Here is a 14,011-nt window from a genome sequence, read left to right on the forward strand (position 1 = left end):
TCAAGGATATAGACCCGTCAACTTTCCTATAATCGCATGTACTCAAAGATGTAACTTTGCCTGTTTTCAAATAAAGTTCCAAGAGACTTTTTCTTCGAAAAATAAATTTAGAAGGGCAAAGACTGGTTTTGCTGATCCGTTTCTCCAGCTATTACATTATATAAATCCAGTAATTCGAGCCGACATAGTGTGATGTGGTCGCCTCTCTAAGCTCGTCTCATGGTTTTCAATTCTTTCACTGAGAAAGCCAACTAACAAGTATTTAAAGAGAACACACATTTATGGAAAACATAGGCCCGAGAATGGATATTGGGACGTTACATAGACATCATCAATCATATCATAGTGCACATAACAAAGCATGTAAAACCAAGCTCATGTTCTCCTACTTTTGTAGGCATGTATTAGTATGTAGTTGAACTTGCTTATGTATAAGAACAAGAGCTTGCCCAGCATCTATAGTCCTACCCTCCCATGTCACGGTGATCATAGTTTAAACAAAGGGTAATTAAGGCGTCATTTTGTGAGACAACCGTACCAACACATTAACACTTCGTGAATACATGGAAACATCAAATCCACTCCCCATTGATATCCCGGTCACCCTCGGGGTCACTTTTGAGGCTATAATAGGTACATACCACACTTGCAGGTACAATCCAGACACATTGGCGTCATGAAAACTTATATGGTTAATATATGATACCACATTACTTGGGCCCTATTAGTAGACATTAAGCATAACAAAGTTGTATCAAAACCCTATAATCTTAGCACTACTATATGATTGGCATCGTCAAATTCCCATCCACGTGCCTACAACAGATTACTTGCATATGGATGGAAGAAACATGATGGAGATGAGAGGAAAAGAGTTGATGGCGGTGGAACTCCCTCTTAGTGTGCAGAATCAACCTCTCGACAACCCTCCTAGACGAGGATTAGCGATGGTGTCGACCGTCAAGTGTCAGGATAATATGGCATAAATTTCGTGGAACTTAGAACGCCAAGAGAAATTGATAGACGGAAGGAGTTGATGGGAGACAACCATTGGATCCCCACGCGGGTGGCTCACACAACCTCCTCCATAGCCAGCGTGAGGAGTGGGGCATTAAGGTCAATGATACTCAAATCGGAAGAGACATACCGAGGACGAGGTAAGGGTGGGGGATAATCCATCATTACAAAAGGAATGTGAAACTGAATTTTATTAAACTATTTTTCATGTGTATTAGATTATTATTTTCACCCGCCAAAGAATCCTATCTGGAGCAATAGAATTAAAATGGACATGGGCGCTCAGAACAATTAATTGACAAACGCAAAAATAAGGATCTTGACGTTTGGACCCAAGGACAACAAGGCATAAAAATTTTGATATCACAAAGGAAATCGTGCAAACTACAATGTAAATCTAAATTAACTTCAATGTACTAACACGAGCATTTTGGACATTAGCAGCCATTCATGAATTCGGTGATTTTGGCCCAGCTAAGAAAATTTGATCGTGTTTATTTCTTTTCACTTCCAGTTTAGAAACGTTTTCATCCAGAAAGAAAGGTTCCGGAGATTTGATCATTCGTTCTCCCTTAATCTATTTCATGTCGATATGATCCGTGGTTTTCTCATTAATTCATTTTTCGTAAAAGTTTGTGAATAAACCTCTCCTTAGCAAAGAATCGTATTTTATTCCAGTATAACATTTCCTGTGATGATGTACAAAATTAAAGTGTTTCTTCTACATTTTCTTATGCCAACCACATGAATACATAAATTATGTGTATAATACAAAGAATATGAGCTTAAGATGTATCTGCAACAAAGTCTTGTATCACAGTCCGTACCGCAATAGGAATTCTCACTGAGTGGGTACTTCCGTCTGACCATGTCAAGCTCCCGAAAGTGTATCCTCCTTGTACTCTCTGCCTTGTTGTGAATGTCACCATAAACGTCACGCTTTTACTAGTGCTTTGGGTGAAATTGATCACAGATGGCTCTACGGACACGTCTATCCCCGCTGGAGCTTCAACCACTAAATGATATGTTGCTTCCGCTGGCCCAATGTTAGTCACGGTGCGCCGAAGCATGACACGGTCCTTGAGGTCTGGCACGGCAATTGACGGGAGGTTGAGATTGAGGTAGTAGGACTCACAGCCGCCTAAATATCCAAGGGTGCAGTTGAAAAACTTGTTGTACTCCCTTGCATCAACGTCGTAAACCAAGCCAGGGTCAACGGCTCTATTTGGGTCAATGTGTCCACCACCAAAGTTGAAGGGGTCGGCTAGTTTCCTTGGGACTGCTTCTGCTTGGATTGGCATGCCAAAACGATCGATCACAGATGCTTCAACCAATGCCAAGGAATCATCAAGTTAGTCATATATTCAAATGAGTTATTTTGACGTATTTTGGTTATTACTTTCCTACCTGTGGTGACGATGGCCGATTTGATCATGGCAGGTGACCACTGAGGGTGAACCGACTTGAGCATCGCAGTCACTGCGGAGACATGTGGGCACGCCATTGATGTCCCAGAATAGAACACGTAGGAGCCGCGCACCGCTGCCAATATGTTGACGCCAGGAGCAGTAATGTCGGGCTGTCAAAACATTAATTTTTATCATGAATTAGGTATGTAAGTCTTTAATTCTGAAAAACTAGAGAGGCTAGATAGCAAACAAACAGTGACAAAAATTCAACTATTTGCCTTAAGTTGATAATGATATACACCTTCAGTATGCCAGGGAACAATAGGCTTGGACCTCTGGAGGAGAACGAGGCGACCCTCGGCGACAACACCCCATTTCCAACAACACTTACAGCCGGAGACACCATCACCACCGGATTCCTAGACACATGACAAACATGAATTAGTTCTTGTATAAGGAGATGGCAAACTGACTGTTCAAATATTTTCACACTGCAGTTTCCAACAATTCGACAAATTCTCACTCAGTCATGTCCCAGTAGGAGGAAATTCGATGTGCGATCTCGAAATCCACCAGAGCGCAAGGCATAAATCCCTCGCACCCGACCAGGCTGTCAAGATTGTTGGCGGTGTATTGTGCGAAGATGAGGCCCTTTGCACCGGCCTCAATAGTGTAATTGATGGCATAAGGGAGTATTAACTGGGGCGACCACCGCGATGCCTCTTCTGGTGCATAACAAAGGACGGTTTTGCCCTTGACATTGCCCAAGGCCAGTGATTCCGGGTCGCAGCTGCTCAAAAGTTTTAAAATTGAACATGGTTTTGTCCTAAAGCGCGGCATTTACTATTAATCAAATGTCGTCAAGAGACTGGTTTCTTTCATTACCTCCCGGCAAAAACAAGGGCCTGAGAGCCGCTGTTATTCATAGCTGCATTGTAATTTAGAGATTGCCCCTGCGTTTGAAATTGATCACAAATTAAAGAACAAGCTAACTGAGGAAAGCTACAAGATACGATATAGTTGGTGGAGAACCAGCAATGATTTAAGTAAAGCTTCAAGGAGGAGCAAACCATTTATTTTCCACGGGTTGGTTTGAACGTCACTTTCGTGCTCAGAGAGTCAAAAGGTTATTATTTAGTAAAATTGTAGGAAAAAATCCAGATTGACCAATCCTCCACATTCATGCTATCTTATATGAACTATTTCAGGATTGGAGCACGTCTTATCCAATAACATTTTTCACCTGTTTTTTTATCCATTATTAATATTTTCCATGGGGTTTTTCAATTCCTTGAGAAGGGCAAGGTAATACTTCCCTGTAATATTTCTTAAGAGATGGAAAATATAAGAAATAATTTACATACTTTTTTAAAACAAAGGAGTGAAATTGTTTGGTACGTACCATCAGCTTTTCTTTGTTCCCAAGCAATATTAGGGTCGGAAAAGACCGGTCAATCGTGCTAGCGGCCACCGTCGTAACCCATGGCACGGCATTCGTCACTGTCTGTGGCACAGGGCCATCATTCCCTCCGGCGAACACGACGGAGATCCCTCTTTGCACAGCATGCAACGTCCCAGAGTACTCCTGACCAACCCCTCCAACAGAGAGCGACAAGACGTCAACCCCATCATGTATGGCGTCATCGATGGCAGCAAGGACCGCCGCGTCAGGGTAACCCTCATCCACCCAGCACACCTTGTAGATACCAAGTCGTGCATGTGGTGCTCCGCCACGTGCCACGCCCATGCCTAGGCCTCCATAGCTCACGCCCTGCACTTCCCCACCGGCGATAGTTGAGGCGACGTGTGTGCCATGGCCATTGAGGTCCCTAGGTGACTTGTAGTCGATCTTTAGTGACTCGGCACTGATGCCACGGCCATACCACCGCGCACCGATGATCTTTCTGTTGCAACCAGTGGCGTTGAACTTCTGGCCACTCTGGCATTTTCCTTTCCACCGTGCCGGCACGGGCCATAGCCGTTGTCATCAAAGCTTCGTGATTGAGGCCATATGCCTATAAAGAAGCATTTACATCCATGGGGTTAATTGATTCCTGGTCTTGGGATTTCTCATGTTTTGGGTTTAAACTTAAGGATGGGATTACGAACCTGTATCGATCACACCCACAATGACATCTTCACCATACTTTGCTCTTTTGAGGAGCCCCGTTTGTTGTGGCGGTTGATTATAGTCAAGGCCAAGGAAATCCCAGCTCCGAGTTGTGTGCGTTTTGTGAAAAATATTAGGCTTCACAGAGACAACTTCAGGAAATTCTACATTCATATATGTTGATTAGTTCATTTCGATCATGCAAGTTGATATAAAGATAGCAAGCTCATGGCACCTCAGGACTGACAATTAATAATCATACTCCAAACAAATATGGTTGTGTAAATTGCAATGATGATGCAGAGGCCGGGGGGTTAACCCCGTCTTATAAAAAAAGGGTTGACAATTACTTACTTGCGATTGCCACAGCTTGAGATTTTGTTAGCATAGCCGCAAACCCAGAAAATCCATGCTTGTAACTGTAAACTATCGACCTCACGGCTTCATCCTTGCTGTTTCAAGTAATAATAAAACAAAAGGGAGGTGAGCAAATCACGACTGTTTCCTGCTAACACATCTATGATGCGACATGAAACTCATAGCCAGTAGTACCTCCCAAAAACAGATATTAGCATGTCATGGTGCGACGCGATGACCACGGACGGGTCATCATGTTTCTTCTCCCTCATATACACAATGTAGAGCTGAAATTTCAACAAGAAAATGTTCTCAGTAAAAGATGGGAAAGAAGATAAGATAAATGCTGTGCGAAGAGGAATCGAGCATGGATCTTACTTTGCTCGGCGCGCTGGCTGAAAGAGGCAGCAGCGTCACCAGCAGTAGCAGAGCGCCGCAGAATGCTGTTCTGGAATCCATATCTGGCTTCGAGAAGAGTGTTCCCTCGATCGCTTCTCCCTGTGTGTATATATAGCAGCCAGGAACAAGAACAAGCATGGAGGCACAAGAACAGTTCAGACGAATTTGTCTGCGAGCTGTTTCCTTCCCTTTTAAGGGATTGTTTGTGTTGCTACTTGCTAGGTGACACACACGTCCGAACGGAAGACCATATATAGATCCTTGTCTGTATACAAAGCACCGTGCCTTTTCCATCATAGAAGAAGCACCGTGCTTTGATCAGGTCCGCCAGGATTAAACAGCTAACCGGATATAAATATTCTGGTGTCTGACGTAATGACCTTTTTTTCGAAAAGGGGGATTCCCCCACCTCTGCATCAGAACGATGCATACGGCCATGTTAATAACCAAATAAAGAAGTACCAACATGATTCCAAAGGTCTCCAAAAGTAAAAAAAAGTACAGAAAGCTCACACAGAGCCAAATAAAGGCTAGAAACACCAACTAGCCAGGACAAGATGCCACAACCGGCCGGCTCAAATTAGACAGGGAAACTAAGTACCTATCCTATTACATGACCGTTATCCAAACCGGTTGAAGATATCCCGAGGTACCATCTCCCAGCGGAAAGATCCAGTAACCAAATGCTCCCTGGCCTCCGTCTGGGTGAGTAGCGACCACGAACGGATCAGTGCCGTAGTTCGGAATATGACCTGCAAAAAATGTATATATGATAGTCTGTTAAAGACCAAATCATTTCTGCAAGCCCAGATAGTCCACAGCAAAGCACAAACTCCAACCCGAATATGTCTCGCTAAACCAGGCTCAATCCCATTAAGCCAAGTCCCAAATAACGCATTAACAGAATTCGGTGGATTGATATTAAAAGCAATGTGGACTGCCTGCCAAAGTACCTTGGCCAACGGGCAATCAAAAAAGAGGTGTTTGATAGTCTCATCCCGATCGCAGAAACTACACCTAGTAGGTCATGTCTAATTACGATTTATCAAGTTGTCCTTAGTTAAAATAACTTGTTTATGGACAAACCACATAAACATTTTTATTTTCAAAGGAACTTTGACATCCCAAACATGCTTAGACATAGGAATGGAGTTCGAATTAATAACATCAATATACATTGATTTAACCATGAATACTCCAGACTTAGTCACTTTCCAACGCAATTCATCGGGTTGTTGGGAAAGCTGGACGTCCATCAGTCTCCTAACTAGACGGAGCCATTCTTCCCAACGGTTGCCCGCTAGCGTTCGTCGGAACTGGATATTAAGGGGGGTAGACTGAAAGACCGATGCGACGAATACCTCACGTCGTTGAACAATGCGGTACAAAGACGGATATTGGATGGCCAGGGGTGTCCCGCCAAGCCAAGTATCCTCCCAGAAACGTGTACTCGAGCCGTTTCCAATCACAAACTTCGTCCTATTAAATAAGGCCTGTTTGACTTTCATCAGGCCTTTCCAGAAAGGCGAATCGGTCGGCCTGACTGTAACCTGGGACAGAGTTTTTGTCTGGAGGTACTTGCTGCGAAGGATTTGAGCCCACATAGCATCAGTCTCCGATGAGAGCTTCCACAGCCACTTGCTAAGAAGGCATTTATTCTTAACTTCTAGATTCTCAATACCTAGACCCCCTTGGTCTTTTGGTCTACAGATGATATCCCATTTAGCAAGCCGATATTTTCTTTTAAGCTCATCACCCTACCAAAAGAAACGCGATCGATAGAAGTCCAGTCTCTTCCTAACACCAACTGGGACCTCAAAGAACGATAGGAGAAACATTGGCATGCTCGTGAGCACCGAATTAATCAGGATTAATCGGCCTCCGTATGATATGAGCTTACCCTTCCAGCAGCTCAGTTTCTTCTCAAATCGGTCCTCAATGCACTTCCACTCTCTGTTTGTCAGCCTACGATGGTGGATTGGAATCCCCAGGTAGGAGAAGGGTAACTCTCCCAACTCGCACCCAAACAATTGCCTATAAGCATCCTGTTCATCTTTGGCCCTACCAAAACAGAACAGCTCGCTCTTATGAAAGTTAATCTTTAACCCGGTCAATTGTTCGAAAAGGCATAACACAAGCTTCATATTTCTAGCCTTGGCCAAGTCATGCTCCATGAAGATGATTGTATCATCAGCGTACTGAAGGATGGATACACCTCCATCAATAAGATGAGGTACCAATCCACCTACTTGACCATTTTCCTTAGCCCTTCCTATCAAGATTGCTAACATATCCACCACAATGTTAAACAAGATAGGGGACATCGGATCTCCTTGTATGAGGCCTTTATGTGTCTGGAAGTAATGACCTATGTCATAATTAACTTTAATTCCCACACTACCTTTTTGCGTAAATGATTCAACCTGTCGGCGCCAGGCCTCATCAAAACCTTTCATACGCAATGACTGTTGGAGGAATGGCCATTTGACCTTATCGTACGCTTTCTCAAAATCCACCTTAAAAATTACACCATCTAATTTTTTGGAATGGATTTCATGGAGTGTTTCATTCAGGACGACCACCCCTTCAAGGATATTTCTGTCTGGCATGAAAGCAGTTTGGGACTGTTGCACCACAGAATGCGCAATCTGTGTGAGTCTGTTAGTCCCGACTGAAGGAAATATGCCCTAGAGGCAATAATAAAGATATTATTTATTTCCTTATATCATGATAAATATTTATTATTCATGCTAGAATTGTATTAACCGGAAACATAATACATGTGTGAATACATAGACAAACAAAGTGTCACTAGTATGCCTCTACTTGACTAGCTCGTTAATCAAAGATGGTTATGTTTCCTAACCATGGACAAAGAGTTGTCATTTGATTAACGGGATCACATCATTAGTTGAATGATCTGATTGACATGACCCATTCCACTAGCTTAGCACCCGATCGTTTAGTATGTTGCTATTGCTTTCTTCATGACTTATACATGTTCCTATGACTATGAGATTATGTAACTCCCGTGTGCCGGAGGAACACTTTGTGTGCTACCAAACGTCACAACGTAACTGGGTGATTATAAAGGTGCTCTACAGGTGTCTCCAAAGGTACATGTTGGGTTGACGTATTTCGAGATTAGGATTTGTCACTCCGATCGTCGGAGAGGTATCTCTGGGCCCTCTCGGTAATGCACATCACTTAAGCCTTGCAAGCATTGCAACTAATGAGTTAGTTGCGGGATGATGCATTACGGAACGAGTAAAGAGACTTGCCGGTAACGAGATTGAACTAGTTATTGGATACCGACAATCGAATCTCGGGCAAGTAACATACCGATGACAAAGGGAACAACGTATGTTGTTATGGGGTCTGACCAATAAAGATCTTCGTAGAATATGTAGGAGCCAATATGGGCATCCAGGTCCCGCTGTTGGTTATTGACCGGAGACGTGTCTCGGTCATGTCTACATTGTTATCGAACCGTAGGGTCCGCACGCTTAAAGTTACGATGACAGTTTCATTATGAGTTTATGTATTTTGATGTACCGAAGGTTGTTCGGAGTCCCGGATGTGATCACGGACATGACGAGGAGTCTCGAAATGGTCGAGACATAAAGATTGATATATTCGGACACCGGAAGTGTTCCTGTGATGTTTCGGATAAAACCGGAGAACCGGGGGGTTACCGGAACCCCCCGGGGGGTTAATGGGCCTCATGGGCCTAAAGTGAAGAAGAGGAAAGGCAGCCAGGGCAGGCCGCGCGCCCCCTCTCCCCCTAGTCCGAATTGGACAAGGAGGGAGGGGCGGCGCCCCCCTTTCCTTCCTCTCCTCTCTCCCTTCCTTCTCCCTCTCCTACTTGGACAAGGAAAGGGAGGGGAGTCCTACTCCCAGTAGTAGGACTCCTCCTGCGCCCCTCCTACTAGGGCCGGCCGCACCCCCCCTTGGCTCCTTTATATACGGGGGCAAGGGGGCACCCTAGGACACAGAAGTTGATCTTCGTGATCGTTACTTAGCCGTGTGCAGTGCCCCCCTCCATGATATTACACCTCGATCATATTGTAGCGGTGCTTAGGCGAAGCCCTACGGCGGTTAAACATCAAGATAGTCACCACGCCGTCGTGCTGACGAAACTCCTCCACCGAAGCTTTGCTGGATCGGAGCCCGGGGTGCGTCATCGAGCTGTACGTGTGTCAAGAACTCGGAGGTGCCGGAGTAACGGTGCTTGGATCGGTTGGACCGGGAAGACGTACGACTACTTCCTCTACATTGTGTCAACGCTTCCGCGTCGATCTACAAGGGTACGTAGATCACACTCTCCCCTCTCGTTGCTATGCATCACCATGATCTTGCGTGTGCGTAGGAAATTTTTTGAAATTACTACGTTACCCAACAGTGGCATCCGAGCCTAGGTTTTATGGTTTGATGTTATTTGCACGAGTAGAACACAAGTGAGTTGTGGGCGATATAAGTCATACTGCCTACCAGCATGTCATACTTTGGTTCGGCGGTATTGTTGGATGAAGCGGTCCGGACCGACATTACGTGTACGCTTACGCGAGACTGGTTCTACCGCCGTGCTTTGCACACAGGTGGCTGGCGGGTGTCAGTTTCTCCAACTTTAGTTGAACCAAGTGTGGCTACGCCCGGTCCTTGCGAAGGTTAAAATGGCATCAACTTGACAAACTATCATTGTGGTTTTGATGCATAGGTAAGATTGGTTCTTGCTTAAGCCCGTAGCAGCCACGTAAAACATGCAACAAACAAAGTAGAGGACGTCTAACTTGTTTTTGCAGGGCATGTTGTGATGTGATATGGTCAAGACATGATGCTGAATTTTATTGTATGAGATGATCATGTTTTGTAACCGAGTTATCGGCAACTGGCAGGAGCCATATGGTTGTTGCTTTATTGTATGCAATGCAATCGCGCTGTAATGCTTTACTTTATCACTAAGCGGTAGTGATAGTCATGGAAGCATAAGATTGGCGAGACGACAACGATGCTACGATGGAGATCAAGGTGTCGCGCCGGTGACGATGGTGATCATGACGGTGCTTCGGAGATGGAGATCACAGGCACAAGATGATGATGGCCATATCATATCACTTATATTGATTGCATGTGATGTTTATCTTTTATGCATCTTATCTTGCTTTGATTGACAGTAGCATTATAAGATGATCTCTCACTAAATTATCAAGAAGTGTTCTCCCTGAGTATGCACCGTTGCGAAAGTTCTTCGTGCTGAGACACCACGTGATGATCGGGTGTGATAGACTCTACGTTCAAATACAACGGGTGCAAAACAGTTGCACATGCGGAATACTCAGGTTATACTTGACGAGCCAAGCATATACAGATATGGCCTCGGAACACGGAGACCGAAAGGTCGAGCGTGAATCATATAGTAGATATGATCAACATAGTGATGTTCACCAATGAAACTACTCCATCTCACATGATGATCGGACATGGTTTAGTTGATTTGGATCACGTGATCACTTAGAGGATTAGAGGGATGTCTATCTAAGTGGGAGTTATTTAAGTAATTTGATTAATTGAACTTAAATTTATCATGAACTTAGTACCTGATAGTATCTTGCTTATGTATGTTTGATTGTAGATAGATGGCCCGTGCTGTTGTTCCGTTGAATTTTAATGCGTTCCTTGAGAAAGCAAAGTTGAAAGATGATGGTAGCAATTACACGGACTGGGTCCGTAACTTGAGGATTATCCTCATTGCTGCACAGAAGAATTACGTCCTGGAAGCACCGCTGGGTGCCAGGCCTGCTGCTGGAGCAACACCAGATGTTATGAACATCTGGCAGAGCAAAGCTGATGACTACTCGATAGTTCAGTGTGCCATGCTTTACGGCTTAGAATCGGGACTTCAACGACGTTTTGAACATCATGGAGCATATGAGATGTTCCAGGAGTTGAAGTTAATATTTCAAGCAAATGCCCGAATTGAGAGATATGAAGTCTCCAATAAGTTCTATAGCTGCAAGATGGAGGAGAACAGTTCTGTCAGTGAGCATATACTCAAAATGTCTGGGTATAATAATCACTTGATTCAGATGGGAGTTAATCTTCCAGATGATTGCGTCATTAACAGAATTCTCCAATCACTGCCACCAAGCTACAAGAGATTTGTGATGAACTATAGTATGCAAGGGATGAATAAGACTATTCCCGAGCTCTTCGCAATGCTGAAAGCTGCGAAGGTAGAAACCAAAAAGGAGCATCAAGTGTTGATGGTCAACAAGACCACTAGTTTCAAGAAAAAGGGCAAAGGGAAGAAGAAGGGGAACTTCAAGAAGAACAGCAAGCAAGTTGCTGCTCAAGAGAAGAAACCCAAGTCTGGACCTAAGCCTGAAACTGAGTGCTTCTACTGCAAGCAGACTGGTCACTGGAAGCAGAACTGCCCCAAGTATTTGGCGGATAAGAAGGATGGCAAGGTGAACAAAGGTATATGTGATATACATGTTATTGATGTGTACCTTACTAATGCTCGCAGTAGCACCTGGGTATTTGATACTGGTTCTGTTGCTAATATTTGCAACTCGAAACAGGGACTACGGATTAAGTGAAGATTGGCTAAGGACGAGGTGACGATGCGCGTGGGAAACGGTTCCAAAGTCGATGTGATCGCGGTCGGCACGCTACCTCTACATCTACCTTCGGGATTAGTATTAGACCTAAATAATTGTTATTTGGTGCCTGCGTTGAGCATGAACATTATATCTGGATCTTGTTTAATGCGAGACGGTTATTCATTTAAATCAGAGAATAATGGTTGTTCTATTTATATGAGTAATATCTTTTATGGTCATGCACCCTTGAAGAGTGGTCTATTCTTATTGAATCTCGATATTAGTGACACACATATTCATAATGTTGAAGCCAAAAAATGCAGAGTTGATAATGATGGTGCAACTTATTTGTGGCACTGCCGTTTAGGTCATATCGGTGTAAAGCGCATGAAGAAACTCCATACTGATGGACTTTTGGAACCACTTGATTATGAATCACTTGGTACTTGTGAACCGTGCCTTATGGGCAAGATGACTAAAACACCGTTCTCTAGTACTATGGAGAGAGCAACAGATTTGTTGGAAATCATACATACAGATGTATGTGGTCCGATGAATATTGAGGCTCGTGGCGGATATCGTTATTTTCTCACCTTCATAGATGACTTAAGAAGATATGGGTATATCTACTTAATGAAACATAAGTCTGAAACATTTGAAAAGTTCAAAGAATTTCAAAGTGAACTTGAAAATCATCATAACAAGAAAATAAAGTTTCTACGATCTGATCGTGGAGGAGAATATTTGAGTTATGAGTTTGGTGTACATTTGAAACAATGCGGAATCGTTTCGCAACTCACGCCACCCGGAACACCACAGCGTAATGGTGTGTCCGAACGTCGTAATCGTACTTTACTAGATATGGTGCGATCTATGATGTCTCTTACCGATTTACCGCTATCGTTTTGGGGTTATGCTTTAGAGACGGCCGCATTCACGTTAAATAGGGCACCATCAAAATCCGTTGAGACGACGCCTTATGAACTATGGTTTGGCAAGAAACCAAAGTTGTCGTTTCTGAAAGTTTGGGGCTGCGATGCTTATGTGAAAAAGCTTCAACCTGATAAGCTCGAACCCAAATCGGAGAAATGTGTCTTCATAGGATATCCAAAGGAAACTATTGGATACACCTTCTATCACAGATCCGAAGGCAAGACTTTTGTTACTAAATTCCGAAACTTTCTAGAGAAGGAGTTTCTCTCGAAAGATGTGAGTGGGAGGAAAGTAGAACTTGATGAGGTAACTGTACCTGCTCCTTTATTGGAAAGTAGTACATCGCAGAAAACTGTTTTTGCGACACCTACACCAATTAGTGAGGAATCTAATGATAATGATCATGAAACTTCAGGACAAGATACTACTGAACCTCGTAGATCAACCAGAGTGAGATCCCCGCCAGAGTGGTACGGTAATCCTGTTCTGGAAATCATGCTGCTAGATCATGATGAACCTACGAACTATGAAGAAGCGATGGTGAGCCCAGATTCCGCAAAATGGCTTGAAGCCATGAAATCCGAGATGGGATCCATGTATGAGAACAAAGTATGGACTTTGGTTGACTTGCCCGATGATCGGCAAGCAATTGAGAATAAATGGATCTTCAAGAAGAAGACTGACGCTGACGGTAATATTACTGTCTACAAAGCTCGACTTGTCGCAAAAGGTTTTCGATAAGTTCAAGGGGGTGACTACGATGAGACCTTCTCACCCGTAGCGATGCTTAAGTCTGTCCGAATCATGTTAGCAATTGCCGCATTTTATGATTATGAGATTTGGCAGATGGATGTCAAAACTGCATTCCTGAATGGATTTCTGGAAAAAGAGTTGTATATGATGCAACCGGAAGGTTTTGTCGATCCAAAGGGAGCTAACAAAGTGTGCAAGCTCCAGTGATCCATTTATGGACTGGTGCAAGCCTCTCAGAGTTGGAATAAACGCATTGATAGTGTGAACAAAGCATTTGGTTTTATATAGACTTTCGGAGAAGCCTGTATTTACAAGAAAGTGAGTGGGAGCTCTGTAGCATTTCTGATATTATATGTAGATGACATATTACTGATTGGAAATGATATAGAATTTCTGGATAGCATAAAAGGATACTTGAATAAGAGTTTTTC

At 43.6% G+C, this 14,011-nt stretch overlaps 1 pseudogene across 1 annotated transcript; it reads right to left on the minus strand.

The window, feature by feature from the left end:
- Nucleotides 1-1,715: 1,715 nt before the first annotated feature.
- LOC125525160 (subtilisin-like protease SBT3.10) lies at nucleotides 1,716-5,523 on the minus strand (annotated as a pseudogene). Its single transcript, XR_015611541.1, has 10 exons — nucleotides 5,272-5,523; nucleotides 5,089-5,180; nucleotides 4,891-4,988; nucleotides 4,536-4,700; nucleotides 3,829-4,441; nucleotides 3,312-3,379; nucleotides 2,950-3,216; nucleotides 2,728-2,845; nucleotides 2,425-2,596; nucleotides 1,716-2,341 (listed from the first exon to the last, which is right to left on the minus strand). The product of XR_015611541.1 is annotated as a subtilisin-like protease SBT3.10 (transcript).
- Nucleotides 5,524-14,011: the final 8,488 nt, after the last annotated feature.

Source organism: Triticum urartu, chromosome 7A, assembly GCF_056163025.1.
Source record: "Triticum urartu cultivar PI428250 chromosome 7A, HENAU_Tu73, whole genome shotgun sequence".
NCBI lineage: Eukaryota > Viridiplantae > Streptophyta > Magnoliopsida > Poales > Poaceae > Triticum > Triticum urartu.